Source organism: Hirundo rustica, chromosome 2 (assembly GCF_015227805.2).
Source record: "Hirundo rustica isolate bHirRus1 chromosome 2, bHirRus1.pri.v3, whole genome shotgun sequence".
Taxonomy (NCBI): domain Eukaryota; kingdom Metazoa; phylum Chordata; class Aves; order Passeriformes; family Hirundinidae; genus Hirundo; species Hirundo rustica.
Window position 1 is genome coordinate 3137230 of NC_053451.1, and position 15085 is coordinate 3152314.

General features: G+C 41.4%; 1 long non-coding RNA gene across 4 annotated transcripts in view; it reads left to right on the top strand.

The window, feature by feature from the left end:
• Positions 1-685: 685 nt before the first annotated feature.
• Positions 686-15085, top strand: part of LOC120749057 (uncharacterized) — a 113947-nt gene continuing 99547 nt past the window's right edge. For 2 of the 4 annotated variants that reach the window (XR_005699509.1, XR_009207567.1), the window contains exon 1: positions 692-772. This is a non-coding gene — a long non-coding RNA (uncharacterized LOC120749057). Of the gene's footprint in view, positions 773-8277; positions 8487-15085 lie in introns of those variants that run through there. The other 2 variants (XR_005699511.1, XR_005699510.1) reach the window with 2 other exon arrangements.

The following is a 15085-nucleotide window of genomic DNA, read 5'->3' on the forward strand; positions in this document are numbered from 1 at the left end:
ATTTTGGACCAAATACCTGTGTATTCGGTCCAAAACCACAGTGTGCATTTCTTTTATTATCCATGCATGCTGCTTGCCTCATATTTAATCATATTTTTGTTATTTTATTACAACTCTACAGATATGAATTAGGCAATTAAAACTCCTCCAGAAAAATTTTAACACCTGTTCTGTGCCTTAAACATTGTTTACAGAATTCAGAAAGCTGTGAAACTTTATTTTGCTGAACAGAGTCTTATTACTTTAAAGCGCTACACTATCCTTACGCTCCTATTTTGTGAGGAAGCTGCTGAAATCAAAGAGAAAAGCTGGCTGCCACTGGATCTAATGATTACAAATCGTGCGGCAGTCGTTGCAGCAAGAGACAGGAAGAAAAATTTATTTATTTATTTTTTAATTTTGTATTTAAGGAAAATCAAGTTTCCATGTGGCAAGGAAGAGTTGCTAGTGGCTAAAAACTGATAATTTCAATTGGCTTTGCTCCATCAGCCACGAGGAAAACACCTGGCAGGCTGCTGCATCCCAGCCAAGCCTTGTTAACCTTTTGGCCTTCACAGTAACTATCAGCAGGTGCCGAGTCAGTGCTACTAATAAACTGGCATTAAAACCTCCACCTGCTAATAACATCTTATTGCTTTTCAGGATTAAATAAAAGGAAATGGGCTGTTTAATTACAGTCAGAGAAATTTTGCAATGCTGTGCTGCCTTGGATAGTGACAGTAGTGCTGAAGTGTGTTTAAGGACATGGCACCATGAACTGATGGCTTCCGAGGTAAGCCAGAATGGCTGAAGCTGTTCTATGCTAATGTTTTGCTTGTAGAAAGCATAAAACATTTTATTTTTGCGTGAAGGTGAGATAAACTGGGGACTGTCTTTTCAAAAACATGTGTAGGTGGTTGTAAGCAAGGTTGTATTCATGGATTTTTTTTTTTTTTTTCCTCCTTGTTGAAGTGCTCCTTAATTATCCCACTTTATAGAGAATTCTTTGCTAGTTTTTACTTTGTTTGCTGTATTTTCTGCTAGCAAAAACCCCCATTCTGGTTTTCTTTGTGCAGCAAAGAAGCTGGGGAGAGGTATTAAGGTCTAGCCAATATTTTTATTCTATTAAGAGGGAGTGCTTCCATTCTGTTGTTTTTGGAACATGTGGAGTGAAAAAAAAACCCAAAAACTTGGAGGAGTAAAAATCTTGCCTGGAAGTCCCATTTGTGGGCTGATTTACTATGTTTGTCTGTCTGTCTTTCCTTCATTTTCCACTTCTTATCCTGGTCCCTTGGGTATTTTAGGCCAAAGTCAGGTGGATTTTGGAGCACCAGCAACGCACCGTAGCCCCCATGGAAGTCTGGTTTGGCTTTTGGCATGCTTTGGAATAAGGAATGCAAATACCACTTCCTAAATGGAAAAAAACAACACCCTGCTGGCAGCTGGTCCAGTTCCAGTGGGACCAGCTTCAGAATGTGTTTTCAGCAGAAAGTGATTTTTATAGCAAGCTGTCTGAATTCCAATGGTTTTAATAGCTTGAATTCTGAATATCTATCAATATTAAGGCTATCCTTTTAAAAATAGGTGTACTGCAGCAGTGCTTTGGTTTTAGACAACAATTCCCACAGTGCGTTCCAACATCTCACTTCTTCCTGGTGGAGAAGTAAGGACTTGGAGGGAGGGACTGTAAAGTCAAGGGAAACTCAATTCATGTCAGCTCTGTTTCAGGAGCTCTCATTTATTTCTCCTGTGAGCCTGGGCTGGGTTGTCAGCATTATGCAGCCTTGCTGTGCTGAGCTGTTGAGAGGCAGCGCCTTCAAAGACAATAAATCTTTAAAAGGACAAAGGGAAGCATTAATGCTCTACATGCTGTTTGAGTGTTTACAGTTTGTGCTTTTTCGTTCTGATTTTCAGAGGAGCTGTTGCTAGGAATGCGTATTCTGCTTTAAAAAAAATAGGCATTTCTTAGTATCTTTTTTGATCAAAACAGAGAGTGTGTTTCTGATTACTTTGAAAGCGACTTGTGAACTGTGTGGACAGAGGAATAAAAGGCCACAATAAATTATGTTGCATTTTACATTAAGTTGTTTTGTGGCAACAGTTTCCAGCGAGACAGAGTCAAAGCAAAATGGTTGCACGGTGCACATTTGCCTTTCTAGCGGTCATGAGGTTATGATAGACCAGATAAATAGAGTTTTGACAATCTCAGATTTGCAGGGGCAGCTTAATGAAGATTTTAATTGTTTTAGTCAATGAAATAAGACTTGCTGCTCTGAAAAGTGTTCCGTGTGGTCTCTTAGCACGATTTTAGTTCGAACAGTTACAGAGCCTCAAGTCTGCACATTCTGACTGAGTATTTTAGGACTTTGCACATTTAAGGAAATCAGTCATGCCACTCTTATTTTGCACAGCCATGCCCTCTCACATATAAATATTTCTTCCGTGGGGAATTTCTTAAGTTTCTTTCACAGTCGGAATTTCTGATTCTGGAGGCAGCTTGTAGCACACAGAGTCTCACAGAGGCTGACTTCAGGTTTGGTATCTGTTGAGCTTGACTCCCCCTTACCTTGCTCTCTGAGTCTCGCGTACCTTCATCCCAGCTGATGCCGTGCTTTTCTAGGGATTCAGCTTGTTTATTCTCTCTGTATGTTTTGCCCTGCTGTTGCTAAAAGTAGGGCAAGACTTTGGAGAAAATACTGAGGTACAAATCTAAGTGGAGATTAAAGGAAACGAACTGTCTGCTCTGCCTGTCACAAAAATCCTGGAGGTGTAGCTTTGGAGCAGGAAGAAAACAAAGGAATGATATTTCACATGCTGTTTGCATCTCCCATGCATTGTAGACTTCATTTTAGTGTTCTTTATGGCACAACTCCTGCATTGAGGGGTTTCTACTTTTCTTTTTGTTTAGGAAAGAGAGTAATAGCTGGGGGTGTGTGGGATCTAGGGTCTGAGCATGTTTTTTGGTGGAAATTAAAATCTGGGTCTCCCAGGGCCTCCAATCAGGCAGCTTCTTTTGAAAAGCTGAGTGGGACCCTTTCCTTTAAAATTGGTGGGGTTTTTGTGGTTTGGTTTTTTTTTTTTTTTTTTTTCCCAACATGTATATTTTTTTTCTCTGAGTAATTAGAAACAAAAGCTGTTGATGAAAGAAACTAACTCTGTCCAAAATCCACACTTTTAACAGCAGTTCTGTCCCTGAAGAGATGTGTTGATGGTACCTTCAGGGTTTTTTCCTCTCTTGGTGTGATGGGAGTTGCCGGTGGCCTGTTGAGATGTGGATTTGGTCTCCTTAGAAAGTGCCCTTTCTTCAAAACCCTGTGGGGAGACCAGCCTTATTCCCAGTGGTCAGGGGGATACACTGGAAAGGAAACATGAATGAGGAAATGTTTCTGGGTTTTGTCAGGTAACCCAGCAATAATTGCTATGCCACATCATGCTCTAGTTACCATCTATCCTGCATATTAAAACAGAAATGCTTTGAATGAGCAACAGCTCTCTGAAGAGCTCACTGTCAGGGCAGTCCTCAGTTCTGGTTGGTGTTACTGGTGGTCATCTTGCTTTCTGGTAGATTTTTCAGTATCAGCAGCATTTTGCCAATCTGATCTCATGTTCTGGTGATTTATACCTTGCACTCAGGCGTGCAAAATTTTTCAGTGCATATCTAAACCAGGTCTCTCAGTGCATAGTTAGCATAGCGGGCCCTGCAGAGCAAGGGCTGTGGTAGCAAGGATCAAATTTAAAAATTTGTAGCTCCTGGGGCAACCTTCACTGGCGGTGTCTGAAAGGCAAATGCAGCTCCTCTTTCTGTTTATTCTTTTATTTCCTGCTGTGGCAAAGGGATAGGCATCGAGGCAGGAAGGCTCCCAAGAACCTGAAGTGAACATGCACAGGCATGCTGGTGCATTAATATGTATTATAGGCACACGGTTTCCCTTGCAAACGGGCACATTCTGCAAAGAACGATAAGCCCTGGGTTCCTGTTCTGTGACGCTGCCTGTAACTGCCTGGGAAAAAAAGGGCTTAAATTTAAAGTTCCTAGAGCACTGCTCAGTATCCACAGAATGGATTTTCAGCACTATTTTTAGCCTGTTGCTTGCTGGGTTCGAATGCAAATGTGTGTGCTTTGGAGCTGCAGAAGTCCGCACAGACAGAGAGCAGGAGGGAAGTTGTGCCATCCCTCTGGTGCCTGTCCTCACTGAAGAGTTTTACAGGTTTTTCTTCTTTGTTACTGCCCAGTATTCAACCTATTTGCTGCTACAGATCTTTCAAGCACATGGACTTTTGGCTGCTGCCGCTAGTTTTATGTTAAGAGTTAGACAATCTCCTTGTAGACACTGGCCCATCCAAGTAAAATGAACGGGACCAGTGCTGCTGTTTGCCAGCAGAGAGATCATCCCTCAAGCAAAGACCAGTCTTGGGCAATGGGTCAAAAAGCCCACGCTTTTTCATAATGGGGTGATCAGTTAAGGCCTGGGAAGCAGCTATGAAGTGAAGTGCTCTCCTAAATTATTTTTCCGGACCTGCTTATTTTTTTAAAAAAATAATCTTGACACGGGACATAATGAATTGGCAAAATGAAAAGGGCCCTGTCACTTGCCACTCTATCCAAACAGTGAGGTTGGAGCAACTAGCTGTATTATAGTTGTCTGAAGATATATGTATATATATATATTATATATATCGAATTTATTAGTTAAATATGTTTTATTCACATTGATGTTGCCTTAGAACCTAGGTAGCAAACTAAAAACCTAATTTCTTGCATGTTTCCTCATAAATTAGGTTTTATTTTGGCTTGATTTTTTTTTTGCAAAAAGCCTCCTTTTTTTCAAAAAAACCCCCCAAAAAACTCTTCTAGACTGAAATAATGCTGGGGTGAACAACTGTGAGTCAGTGAAATTTAGAGCTGGCAGTAGGGGGCTGTATAAAGGCTCTGAGAGCCTTAAAACAGGGGGAAGCCATCAGATAGCAAAAGAGGTGTCAATCATACCTGCTGCTTGCTGGATTGCAGCTAAACGTGCAGCTCCTTGATTTGAATTTCCTGCCACTGACCAGCTGCTTCAATTCAGCATTTGGGTGTATTTCCTGCGGCTCTGAAATGTACAATACTGGTTAATTTTAGGAGACAGCATCACAATTAGTACAATTCACTGTTTCACAGCATTTGCAATGCGCAGGTTATTTTCATATTTTTCAGGAGCCTAGCACAAAATAAATTTTCTTTGTGCTTCAGGATTCTGTGAGCTCATTCTTTTGATAATTCTGCTCCACCACCTTGACTCTGTTTTGGCCCCTGCGCACACCTAAGTTATAAAACTTCTTTTGCATAAGTGTCGAAGTCTCCTGATAGCTCTGAGAAGCAAACCCACCTTTTGGCGCCTCTGGACTCTATGAAACAGGAAAGAAGAAATCTGTGACAAGTTATAATAGTCAAGGTCAACTTTGAAGCAGTGTGTGTTTACTGCCTCTTAGGGGAGTACCTTGCTGCTTTGCATGCTGCTTACTTGTTTCTGGAGCTGGAGAAATGCTGCTTAAAAGGATTAATTTGGCAGGCACTCCTGAGACTTTAGAAGGTAAACAACTGTTTCTTTTTTGTCAATATGGCAATTAAGGTCTGGGAGATTAAAGAAAAGAGAGTAAATGCAGTTTTGGCTCCTTCTGTAGGCTTAGTGATCCTTTGAATATTTAATGAAGTGCTTTGATGGTTCTGAAGTAGCGAAATCCAGATCAGATGTGAAAAATGGAAGAACGGTGAACTGCAAAGTGGGACTTGTGTGTGGGGTTCCTTGTGATTGAGACTGATGTCCAGACAGTTTTGGTAAATGACACCTCCCATGGAAGGGATGTGCTGAAGGTGTTGAGGTGCCTGGAGATTTCTGCATTTGGCCTCTTTTGATACTATCTTTACCACAACCTCTGTCCAGTTCTGAGTCTTGGGCTAAAGCAAGGAATCCTCCCCGTGAAGGCAGCAAAATCGTTAAAAATATTACCATGAATACAACAGTGAATTTCAGTCACTGAAGGAATCAGAAGTGATGTTAAAGGTGATCTTTTGGCAGCCTTTAAAGCTGCTGCGACAGTTTCTTTCTTAGATGCTTTGTTTACCTCAGATGGCACAAAATGGGCTTTAATATCCTCTATGGGTATTTTCTCCTTGTCTCCCATTTTGGACAGAACGCTTATTACCTGTCCTTAAGGGGGTGGCTCTCATGTCTCTTCAAATATATCTTTAGGGAATTAATTATATCGCCTTTCTTAAGGTGGGTGGGCATTTGGAGGAGGTTTAATTTGAAAGCAGAAATTAAAAAGGTCTGAAGTTAATTCAGAATGCTTTTTATATGACATTATAGCTGGAGAAGCTGTCAGAGTGTTACCTGTGTGTAGTGGGAGGACAGATTCTATTTTAATCATCTTCTTCCCCATTTTCCCCCCTGCCCCAGTGCTGTTCCTTCTATTTTCAATCCCAGATATGTTGGGTTTTTTTGGAGTGGGAAAGAGATGAACCTTTGAAGAAGCAGAGGAGCAGAAATCCAGGTTTTGAACAAGACCCTAATATCTTCCTCAGGAAGCTCTCTGTGACTTTCTTTTGGCACACCAATGCTTTTAGAGTGGCAGTGCTGGCTTCAGGCCCTCTGGAACTTCTTCCTGACAAATTCAGGGAGAAATAAATGTGATTGCTTTTCTGCCTAGGTGAAGAACTTTATCCGTTCACAATTGCCTCCCTTGACCTGTCCTGCTTTACCAAATTGAAGAGCAGTGTAAAGACAGCCGCTTCCTAAGCAGCTGGGTTGTTTTCCAGAAGGGCCAGGGGTGGAAGATGAGCCCTCTCCTTCTGGAGGTGCTGTCTGCTGTCCTAAAAAGATCCCTGTGGGGGGAATATGGGACACAGGTGAGTCCCTGGGATGTATCCAGGGCTGCTGAGGGAGCTGCCCAATGCCACTGCAAAGGTGCTGTAGACTATCTTAGGAAGGTTGAGGTGGTTGGGAATTTTATCCAGGAGAACTCCACACCTGTTGTGGGGAAGGGAAGGAAAGATCTGGGTGTTGGAACCCTTAGCACGGAGAATTTCAGACTTTCTGTGCTGGCAGGCACTGACCCCCAAGAAAACACTGCATTTGACCTGAGGCTGTGGAGAAGGCTTCCAAAATTGAATGATAGATCTGGGATTATGGGTGTGCAGTTTGAATAGAAGTGTGTGATATCACAGGGTGGAAAACTTAGAGTTTAAGGTATTAGACTATAGTTTTATATATATATATAGCGCAAGATTGAGGTTTTAGGGTGGTGGCTGATTTCTTCTTTTTCACCGCCTTCTTCTTGGGTCTGGGGGGTATTTTGTAATTGGATAGAAAAATCAGCATTGAGGGCCACAGGTGATTGTTTATTGGGCTAAAAGGAAAAATAATTTAGGTGTAATTTCATAATTGGACAGGTTATCCTTAAAAGACCTTGTAGAGAGAGACAGGAGCCATTTTTAGTTTGTTAGCTAGAAGTGCTGTAGAACTCACAGCTTGTGAGAGTGTAAAATAGATAAGAATTAATAAACATCTGAGTCCAAACATGAAATACCGTCTCATGCATTTAATCCTGACCCTGGCAGAAAAGAAGCTGAAAAAAACAACATCTGGGGAGCTACAGACTGTTCATACCCCTTCCAGCCACTGGGTAGTCTGTGGAGCAAGCTTGGAAGCCATCTCCAGGCACATGCAGAACGAGAATGTAACTAGAAACAGACTCTGCAGGCTTTTCCTGGTTAAACATTTCCCCAAGAGCCTCTTGCAATGAAATGAGAGGGTCTCCAATAGTTTGGTGAGTTAGGGGCTGGGAAAACACAGTGAAGTGGATGAAATGTGGCTGTGTGAGCCAAAGGGTGGAGACCAGTCACATGAGGTTGAAATAGCTGCTGGGTATGAGTTGTCCCCCTAAGAGGTCAATACTGATGCCAAAAATATCTATATCTTTATTTGTGAGCTGGATGGTGAGACACAGTTCACGCAGCAATACCTGTACAATAGTAAGCTGTTCTGTGTCATTTCGCTCTCTAAAGCACAATGAAGCACTATTTAAACTGCTCTTTGTTTTATGGGATTTGTTGTTGGGTTTTGGTGTGGGGGGTTTTTTTGGTTGTTTTTGGTGGGTTTTTTGGTGTTTTGTTTTTAAACCCCAAATAATATCCAAATACTTTTTTTTTGAGATTTTGAGCAAATCTCAAAGTAAGAATGAAGTGGCCACCCACCATCTTCTTTATGCTGATCCATAGGCTTGGGGATTTCTTTTTTTTTTTCCCCCCAGATATATTTTATTTTAAAGTAGAAGATTTGAAGCCAAGCATAGAGCCATAATCTCACTGCTGGCTACATAAAAATGTCAACGTCCTGGATGAATGCTCTTGAGATTTTAGTGGCTGGAAGGTGACTTCATAAATCCCTGTTTTATTAAGATGTCTCTTGAATGTCCACTCAGTTATGTGAAAAGTAAAAGATGAGCACTTACTACTGAGCTTACACCAGGTATGAAGTTTCTTTCTCTGACCAAAAGTTACTTGTGAAAGTTGTTTGTAGTGCTTTGAAAGGAAATATGAGAGAATTCATAGTTGCTGTAAGGCTTGTGTGTGTGAAATAATTTATTTTTTGCCCTCAGCTGAAGTTTTGTGGTTGACTTATTCCCAATTCTTCCGATTTCCTTGCTCTTCCCAGCACATCAGGTCACCGTGTGCAATTAGCACTCGTGACCCATGCAAAAATACAGAATTCCCCAGCTCCCCAAGTGATCCCTGCACTTCAGCTGGGTAAGAGCAACCCTGGCAGAGCTCTGACATAAAAATGCGTAGAAGAAAAAGACAGTGACAGTGCAGCAAGGGGAAAAAAAATAAAGATTCTGAGTCCTTTCTCCTGCCCTGCCAGTGTCCATGTGCTTTGCCTTAACTGTGTTTTGCACTGATGTTTTCTGCATTACCTGTTGGGGAACTACAGCAGAGAGAGCTTTTCCCGGGGTGTGTGAAGCTCCAGAAACTCATTAGGGGCAGCAGCCCCGTGAATCAAACTGTGAAATTGCAGCTCCTGAGGTGCCCTGGGCACAGCCATGAGCTGCTGGAGCTTTCCAGGGACACAGCACAAGCAATGATGCTGAATCCCAGCAGCTGCCCTGTACTTATTCTGTAATTTATGCTCCAGGGGATGGAATCACAGAAGACAATTCCTTAAGGAAGTTTTTTGGTGAAGTTCAGAGAGCGACAACCTTTATTCCTATGAGCAGAGGTGCAGAAAGGATTGTTTTCCTGGATTTTAATTTCTTATGGTTTCCTTGCCCCTGCTTTCCCTCCCCTGAATATTGAGTTTTTCAGACCACCAAAGAAAGTAGTTTAAGCACATAGCAGTGGAGGAAATTGTTACTCAGCTACGATAAATACAGGAATAGATTCTGGAAAAAAATGTGGAATTGAGGGGATTCCACTCCTATGGATTGTGGGCTAGCTCAGCCAGGGCCATATAAAATATTGCAGGTATGTGAAGATGAGTCATGAGCAGAACATGTAGTGTACACATTTCAAATGAGTTTATATCCTAATTTTCAGAAATGTGGGGAAAATATACATATAGTTCAGAAAATACTGACTTCCAGTTTGCCCCACAATGATTTTATCTTAATTATGGTTGGTTCTGCTGGTTTCAGTGCTCCTGTTGAGGAAAGCACAAAGTTACTGGAGAGTTTTCATATATTTTGTCCATGTCCTAGCAATAAAATGGCCCAAATTGCAGAAATATTCCATCTCAGGAGGCTGAAAGCAGCATCCCAGGAAAAATGCTGAAGAATGGACATAATATGTAACAATATTTATGGAATATCCGTATTTGAGTGGCTGGTTTTGAGTAGCCATGTATTTTTTTCATTAATATGGGTGTGTGACCCCAGTTGTATCTTTCATATAGGCATGTGTCCAAATTTTTTTTCATTTTGTGAATAATTTCCCTACTCTAGGAAATCTCTGATAAATTCTATGCAGTTATTTTCTAGGACATCTGATGCTGCATTTGGAATTTTGGGCCTGAAACAAGAAAAAACATGGAGATTTTGACTGAATAATTCCTTCCAGGTTGCAACAGGAATTGCAAACCATGTGTCCAAACACATTTGCAAATATGGGTAGGAGGGAGTTGTGGTTGGGGAATCAATCTCTCTGTGTGTGCAATTGTGAATGTATTTGACGAAGTATCAGTTGAATTACTGTTCTTCACATGAATCAAAATATGATGATACTTCAAAGAATTCTCATTGTAAAAATTGTCATAAAACTATTTTCAGGGGAGGAAGAGGAAGCAAAATTGCTGAGGCTATAAAAAGAAGCTGCCAGTCTCTGGAGGCCTGTTGGATGACCAAGGCATTATAGGAGCCAAACAATGCAATTAAGACAGTTGTAAAAACCAAAATAAAGAACACATTTTTAATTGTTAATGTAATTAACTACTGGAGCTAACCAGTTCTAGGGATGGGGCAGAGCTGCTGTCATTTGTTGTCTTCACATTTACCCATTTTGTGCGGAGAGTAAGATTAAAGATTGTGATGACCTCTTCTGCTCTTGCAATCCATAAGTCCTGGCTTTACAACATTGGGACACGCTGTGAAGGTGACAGGAGACGCCTGGCAGGCTGTGGTCAAAGCAGGATTTGAAATGGTGAAACTTTAATAGAGGAAAATCCTTTAAATGGGAGGCCCATTAGAGGGTTTGTGGCGAAAAGTAGAACTGCTAAGTGTTTTAATTTAGTTTAAATGCTGCTGCCTCCGTGTATTTGCATCTATCTTGCAGATAGTTTTCACGTGGAAATTGCAGTTATAAGTTTCAGTACCACAGGATGCAATTGAATGTACTCTGTTTTGCTGGTAATTGGTAAGTGGTATTTAGAATGTGCCGCTAGTGAATTATTTATGGACTTTTGTGCCAAAATGGAGTTTGTAGGAATAGCATGATGCTGGCTGGGGAAGGTGCAGTTTTGTGAATAAACCTGTGAAATGCAGGTATTTTGCTGCTGTTGTGGTTTTGGTTTTTTTTTTTTTTTTTTTTCTCCCAGCTGGGAATGAAGCAGCTGGAAGGATTAATTAGAATTGAAGCAGCTAAGGGGTTCTCTGCAGGAAGCACATAACAGGCTTTCTTTTGGACACCGGGTGCTTTTGAAGTTCTTGATCAGAAGTAGATTTTAAACCCATAATTGCTCAGCTTTTGAGGCGTTTCTAGGCTTGAGATTTGCTGCATCTGGAGTGTTGTGGCGCAGAGATACTTTACCTCAGTTATTAGCACAGTCAGGCTCTGTGTTTAGCACTGATTGCCAGAGGTCATCTACTGGAATATGAGTACTGAAAAGATGGGTTGCACAGGATGCATCACATAATTTTGCTCATTACACCACTGATTACAGTTAAGAGAGCAGAAATGGTGAGGTATAATTAAAGCTTTGCTTTGTTATTGCAGTTTGATTTGTGTGAAGCTTCTCTTTCACCCCAAGAAAGGCATCTCTCACTGTGCTGGAGAAATCCTCCAGAGTTCTGATGTGTTTGTAAGATCCTTGGGTGAAAGGCTCTGCTCAGCACAATGAATCACATACTTGAACAGCGTTTTTCTAGTCTTTGACATCAACTTCCCCTGCCATAAACCCAAATTTGAATGGTAGTGTCCCAGCTACCCCTGTTTCTGTTCCCTGCATCATCTTCACTGCTAGGGGTGCATCCCATAGGTACTTTCCAGACTGCTTTTTGGAGCTGCCAAAAAGGTTTTCAGCCCCCTTACTGCTGTCCCCCTGGGAGAAAAGCAGGGTTTTTTCACTCTTCTTTCAGGAATATGCAGGTACTGTAGTGCAGACAGTGCTTTAATCTTGTAAATGCTGGTGCCACGAGGTTGGGTCTTGTCTGTTTGATGTCTGGCACATGGGACAAGGGTTTTTTTTTGTAAATGAGGAAGTGTAAAGTCACCTGGGCTGTGGGTTCCATCCATAAAAAGGGACAGGTCATCGGAGAGCTTCCTCTGGCAGTGCAGAATGCCTGAAGGTGAACATCCCAGCCCCTAAATAAAACGAAGGGGCCTTCATGCCTAAAGGGATGGAGGAAAACCCATGCGTTGCCTGACAGTCCTAAACGTGATGAAAACCATCCACTGCAGGGGATATTACTGTAAATCTTTGTCTGCCTGACAGATTTACATCTACTTGCTTCCATAAAATCCACTGTTAATGGCACAACACCTATTAAGCTGAGGTATTTCTAGCTACACTCTATCATCGTATTTTACTGGAGAGTTTGCGTCGCTCCCAGCGTTTCAGTGCTTATATTAGGAGGCGATTCAGACTGAAAAGACAGGAGCTTTCTCTTGCTTCTCAAGGACATGCTTTTGCTTCTGAGCAACCATTTGGGAATGACAGGCTAAATACTGGGAATAATAAGGCTGAAAAATACTGTGCTCCAGAATGGAGGAGATTTATTGAGACGTGTGTTTGGCTACTTGAAGGAGGCATTACTAAGATGCCAGCCAGATTCTTATGTTTTCTTAGTTGCTTTTCTGCTGGTTTTGGTGGTTTTTTGCATGTCCCAGTGGCAGCTGGAGAATTGAGAAGGTTATCTATGGAGCACATGATGGACGTTTACATAAATCCAATGATAGCAGCACAGAGAAATAAAAATCTCTGCTTCAACATAAAAAACGTAGGTGAAATAATTGAAAGGAACCTGGTAGAAGTGTCCTTCCTTTCCCTTAGTCTTGGAGTGTTTTAGGGCATTCACATCATGAAGAGAAGCTGTGACATCAGTTACCTATGGAATTTATGATCAAACTGACCCAGCTTTTGCCTGGAATTAGTGAAGGGAGCAGCAGAATTGAAGGGAAAACTTTGCAAGGAATAAAGTCACTGTCCTGAGGGGTGCTTCCCTGGCACTTCCATGAGGAAATATCAGTGCTCCTGAAGGATGTGCCAGTCTCTCCCTTCAGAAGTTTCCAAGCACCATGTGATATAAAAGGGGGCTGGAAAACCATTTTTGTTTGTTTAGTACCAGACTTACAAAGCAGCATTTCTTTCTGAGACTGACAATACATTCCTAGATTTTTCTCGTGGTACTAATTAGTACTTGTGGTACTAATCCTGCACCCTGTGTCACACAGCCAGAAATCTGCGTAACACAGAAATGGATAAAAGACTCTCTGGTCTTTGAAGGGATAAAATATGCTATGTCCCCCCCCCATCTGCCTCCAGCCAGCAAAAAACATAACAAATCATGACTTTTGTGTTTGGTTTTTTTTGTTTTGTTTTATTTGTGGAAGCACAGTTCAGATATCCTCCCTGCAGAATCTGGAAAGAAACCCCTCAAGAAAATGAATGGATGTTGGAGGGCAGCAACTTGGGGCAAAAGAGTTTTCATATTTAAAGAGCATGACAGCCCTTTCCCAGTGCATTTCTCCAATATAAAAAGTAAATGTTATGTTTTCTTTTCGCAAAAACTGAAGTACAGAGACAACCTCTACAATAAGGTTTCACCTCTTGATTGAAAAGGAAAGCTCAGTGAGCATGAAAATGTGTGTTCTGCACCAAGGGAGGCTTAAAGGTCAGCACCAAGATGAACACAATAACAACTGAAGTATTCTCACCTCAGCATAACCTGGCTGCTGCATGATTTGAGGTAAAAATCACATCCCATGGTGTAATGGAGCAGCAGGGCAAGTTCCTGCTGGAATCTGCTGGCCAAGGCCGTGCAGAAGAATTGACACCAAAGATGTCACATCAGGAGAGAGATTTGCCAAACCTATGTCTGAATTGCTCACCTGCCAAAACTGTGTAAATCTGCAGTTCTGGGAGCAGATGGAGAGAGGGAGCACATTCCACAGTGCCAGAAAATGGAAATGTGGTGTGAAATGAGCCAACAGGGATGTCCCGTACACTGGGGAGATTTCTATTCTTCCCTTGGGGAATTTAATCATTCTACAAAACTGCAAGTTTAATTTTGTAGCCATGACCTTGGGAAAGATTGTTTGCTTCAGTCTTCTAATGAAGCAAATCTAGATACTGGAGGGGGTATGTGTGTGTGTTAATGTTTCTTAATTTTAAAATATGTTATTTATAGATTCCTCGGTTCTGTGAGCTATTTCAAAGTCAGTCACAAAAGGAGTATAGCAAATCAGGTTTTTTGTTTGGTTGGTTTTGTTGTTTTTAGTTTGGTTTTGGTTTTCTCTTTTATAAAGAGAAATGATAAATCCCCTACTCATATTCCATACCTCCAATGGCAAACTTTTGGAAATTTGAACATTAAAAAGCCATGGTCTTTGTTGACGTTGCCTCTGCTTCAACTGGTTTTAGAAGGGCTAGTAATGCACAGAAAATGTGAATAGTCACCCATCCTAGTCCATGTGAAATTGCAGCATTTGTGGGACCTGATTATGTGAAGGATCTGAAGAGCTGGAAGGGGAGGTTTGTACAATTGCACTAATCATGCAGCATTGAAGGGGAAGTCATTGGTTTTCTTACTTTTCAACAGAATTTTCTTTTTTTTTCCTGTGCTGTTCGAGTGAAATGGGAGATACCTAGAGATATTCCTTTATAGGTAATAATATTTAGCTATTTTTGCTTACAGGAATTCCTGTGCTCCACAGCCACGCCATCATTATTTTGTTGTGATTCCCCCGCTAATAGCTGTGCTGAATTTCATAAGGAGGGAGATAGAAGGATGGGAGGGAAACAGTGTATCCAGAATAGCTAAAGGGACAATGGCAAAGTGGCATTTAGTCACCATCCCCTCAGTTATTCACTAATTCGCACTTCCCCTTTGCTCTCCATGCTCCCTTTGACATTTTTGTACAAGCTGTCTATTCTTTACGGTAGTCATAAGGCAAATTATTTGCATAGCAATGCAGGTTTCTCCTGGTATCTGTTCCCCTTCTGCTTGCACAAGGAGAGCAAAAGACTGTCTCTGTTCTGACCTTTCAGTAAATTAACTTAGCTCACCTCTGTGTGTTTGCCTTCTCTGCCACACATACCTGGTTACCTTTTCAATTACCTTCTTTGCTATTCACATTATTTTCCCTTAAATTGTGTGGTTCCCCAGAACCCTTTGTTGAGCCCATGCTACTTTGTGAAGA